Source organism: Arachis ipaensis, chromosome B06 (assembly GCF_000816755.2).
Source record: "Arachis ipaensis cultivar K30076 chromosome B06, Araip1.1, whole genome shotgun sequence".
Taxonomy (NCBI): domain Eukaryota; kingdom Viridiplantae; phylum Streptophyta; class Magnoliopsida; order Fabales; family Fabaceae; genus Arachis; species Arachis ipaensis.
The window spans coordinates 109,407,716-109,412,005 of NC_029790.2; the positions used below are offsets into that span (position 1 = coordinate 109,407,716).

Genomic DNA, 4,290 nt, shown 5'->3' on the forward strand with positions numbered 1-4,290 from the left:
TATGGTTCGGCCATTATGGGTGGGTTTGGGTGGGAAAGTGGTTTGAATTTGAATGGTGAGGTAGGTGGGGTTTTATGAAGGGTGGATGTGAGTGGTGAAGAGAATGGTGGGATTTGATAGGTGAGAGGTTTTTAGGGAAGAGGTATTGAGGTGATTAGTGAATGGGTGAAGAAGAGAGAGGGAGGTGGGGTAGGTGGGGATCTTGTAGGGTCCACAGATCCTGAGGTGTCAAGGATTTCTCATCCCTGTACCGTGTGGCGTGCAAAACGCCCCTTGCTGCCAATCCTGGCATTAAACGCCAGGCTACTGCCCATTTCTGGCGTTTAACGCCAGCTTCTTGCCCATTCCTGGCGTTAAATGCCAATCTGGTGCCCATTTCTGGCGTTAAACGCCCAGAATGGTGCCAGACTGGGCGTTTAACGCCCATTCTGCTACCCTTACTGGCGTTTAAACGCCAGTAAGTTTCTCCTCCAGGATGTTCTATTTTTGCTTTTTCAATTATTTTTGTGACTTTCACATGATCATCAACCTATAGAAAACATAAAATAACAAAAGAAAATAGAAATTTAACATAGATAAGTAAAAATTGGGTTGCCTCCCAACAAGCGCTTCTTTAATGTCAATAGCTTGACAGGGGGCTCTTATGGAGCCTCATAGATGTTCAGAGCAATGTTGGAACCTCCTAACACCAAACTTAGAGTTTGAATGTGGGGGTTCAACACCAAACTTAAAGTTTGGTTGTGGCCTCCCAACACCAAACTTAGAGTTTGACTGCGGGGTCTCTGTTTGACTCTGTATTGAGAGAAGCTCTTCATGCTTCCTCTCCATGGTGACAGAGGGATATCCTTGAGCTTTAAACACAAGGGAGTCTTCATTCACTTATATGATCAATTCTCCTCTGTCAACATCAATCAGGTCACACAGAGCCTTCTCAAAGGTCATGGTGCCTATGGTACAAGGTATTGAGAACTTTCCAGGATCTTGTCTCTTCAGAGGTAATCTCTGCCTAGTCAAGTCATCTAGTTCTTTGATGAGCAATGGAGGTTCATCCTCCCACGTCTCATTACCAAACAACTTGGCGTTTAGCTTCATGATTTCTCCAAGGTACTTAGCAACTTGCTCTTCAGTAACATCTTCATCCTCTTCAGAGGAAGAATACTCATCAGAGCTCATGAATGGCAAAAGTAAATTCAATGGAATCTCTATGGTCTCAGTCTGAGCCTCAGATTCCCATGGTTCCTCATTAAGGAACTCCATGGAGGTCAGTAGACGTCCATTGAGGTCTTCCTCAGTGGAGATCACTGCCTCTTCTCCTCTCCAGGTTCAGCCATGTGAGACGTGTTTATGGCCTTGCACTCTCTCTTTGGATTCTCTTCTGTATTGCTTGGGATAGTACTAGGAGAGAGTTCAGTAATTTTCTTACTCAGCTAACCCACTTGTGCCTCCAAATTTCTAATGGAGGACCTTATTTCAGTCATGAAACTTTGAGTGGTTTTGATTAGATCAGAGACTATTATTGCTAAGTCAGAGTGACTTTGCTTAGAATTCTCTGTCAGTTGCTGAGAAGATGATGGAAAAGGCTTGCTATTGCTAAACCTGTTTCTTCCACCATTATTGTTGTTGAAACCTTGTTGAGGTCTCTGTTGATCCTTCCATGAAAGATTTGGATGATTTTTCCATGAAGGATTATAGGTGTTTCCATAGGGTTCTCCCATGTAATTCACCTCTTCCATTGTTGGGTTCTCAGGATCATAAGCTTCTTCTTCAAAGGAAGCTTCCTTAGTACTGCCTGTTGCTGCTTGCATTCCAGACAGACTTTGAGAAATCATATTGACTTGTTGGGTCAATATTTTATTCTGAGCTAATATGGCATTCAGAGTATCAATTTCAAGAACCCCTTTCTTCTGATTTATCCCATTATTCACAAGATTCCTTTCAGAAGTGTACATGAATTGGTTATTTGCTACCATTTCAATGAGTTTCTGAGCTTCTATAGGCATCTTCTTCAGATGAAGAGATCCTCCAACAGAGCTATCTAATGACATTTTGGATAGTTCAGACAGACCATCATAGAAAATACCTATGATGCTCCATTCTGAAAGCATGTCAGAAGGACATCTTCTGATCAATTGCTTGTATCTTTCCCAAGCTTCATAGAGGGATTCTCCTTCCTTCTATCTGAAGGTTTCGACTTCCACTCTAAGCTTGCTCAATTTTTGAGGTGGAAAGAACTTTGCCAAGAACGCATTGACTAGCTTTTCCCAAGAGTTCAGGCTTTCTTTAGGTTGTGAGTACAACCATGTCCTAGCTCTGTCTCTTACAGCAAAAAGAAAAAGCATAAGTTTGTAGACTTCAGGGTCAACCCCATTGGTCTTGACAGTGTCACAGATTTGTAAGAATTCAGCTAAGAACTGATGAGGATCTTCCAATGGAAGTCCATGAAACTTGCAATTCTGTTGCATTAGAGAAACTAATTGAGACTTAAGCTCAAAGTTGTTTGCTCCAATGGCAGGGATTGAGATGCTTCTCCCATAGAAGTCGGGAGTAGGTGCAGTAAAGTCACCAAGCACCTTCCTTGCATTGTTGGCATTGTTGTTTTCAGCTGCCATGGTTTCTTCTTCCTTGAAGAGCTCTGTTAGGCCTTCTAAAGAGAATTGTTCTTTAGCTTCTCTTAGCTTTCTCTTCAAGGTCCTTTCAGGTTCAGGATCAGCTTGAACAAGTATTCCTTTATCTTTGCTTCTGCTCATATGAAAGAGAAAAGAACAAGAAAGTAGGGAATCCTCTATGTCACATCATAGAGATTCCTTGAGGTGTCAGAGGAAAAGAAGAATAGAAGGAGGAGGTAGATAGAAGAGAATTCGAACTTATCAAGAGGGATAGAGTTCGAATTGCACCTTGAGGAAAAGTGTTAATCCCTTAAATAGAAGGATGTGAGAAGAGGGGAAGAATTTTCAAAAATAAATTAAAAAGATTTTGAAATAATAAAAAGAGATTTTTAAAATTTGATTGAGATTTTCGAAAATTAAGATTGGGAAAGAAATTAAGTGATTTTTGAAAAGATTTTGAAATTAGAAATTAGAAAGATATGATTGAAACTTAATTTTGAAAAAGATGTGATTGAAAAGATATGATTGAGAAGATATGATTGAAAATCAAATTAAAAAGAGAAAGTTTTTAAAATTAAAGTTGATTACTTGACCAACAAGAAATTAGAAGATATGATTCTAGAATTAAAACTTTTGATCCTTTCTTAATAGGCAAGTAACAACTAGAAAATTTTGAAGAAAATCATTAATTATAACAAGGATTTTCGAAAATAATAAAAAATGGAAAGAAATTGATTTTGAAGAGATATGATTGAAAATATATGATTTGAAAAATATTTGATTTTGAAAAATTATGAAAATTTGAAAAAGATTTGAATTAAAAACAAAATCTTCCCTCTAGTGTCCTTCTGGCGTTAAATGCCCAGAATGGCATCCATTCTGGCGTTTAACGCCCAAAATGCTACCCTTTTGGGCGTTAAACGCCCTCCCTGGCTGGCGTTTAAACGCCAGTTTTCCTTCTTCACTGGGCGTTTTGAACACCCAGCTTTTTCTGTTTGATTCCTCTGCTGAATGTTCTAAATCTTCAATTCTCTGTATTATTGACTTGAAAAGACACAATTTTGAAAATATTTTTGGATTTTTTTAATGATGAGAAACAATAAAAATTGCAACTAAGATCAAATAAACAATGCATGCAAGACACCAAACTTAAATATTTTCATATAAGAGACACTAACAAATTGAGAATGCTTATGAGAAATAGCAAAACACACAAAACAAGAGAATTTAAAGATCAGAGCAATGAAATCATCAAGAACAACTTGAAGATTAATGAAGAACATATTGCATATTTTCGAAAAATGCAAGAAGAATAAAAACATGCAATTGACACCAAACTTAAAAATTTGATACTAGACTCAAACAAGAAACATAAAATATTTTTTATTTTTATGGTTTTATAAATTTTTTGTGATTTTTGAAACTTATATGGAAAATAAAATAAAGAGAATTAAAACTTTTAATAAGAATTCCAGGAATCATGCAATGTTAGTCTAAAGCTTCAGTCTAAAAAGATTAGACATGCCTGTTGACTGCCAAGTAGAACAACGAATCTAATCCATGAAAAGTCTTAAAAATTGTTACTTAAGATTTCAAAGTTCCACTACAAGAATAGTAGTGTTTTCGACTAACTAAGGGTAGTTAAATCGACGACTTACATAACAGGACGACTTCGAACCGGTTT

The 4,290-nt window shown here is 37.5% G+C and overlaps 1 long non-coding RNA gene across 1 annotated transcript in view; it reads right to left on the bottom strand.

Moving 5' to 3' along the window:
• LOC107648363 overlaps positions 1-4,290 on the bottom strand; it is an 18,119-nt gene that overhangs the window by 3,555 nt on the left and 10,274 nt on the right. The window contains exon 5 of the long non-coding RNA XR_001621894.2: positions 2,117-2,121. This is a non-coding gene — a long non-coding RNA (uncharacterized LOC107648363). The remainder of the gene's footprint in view (positions 1-2,116; positions 2,122-4,290) is intronic.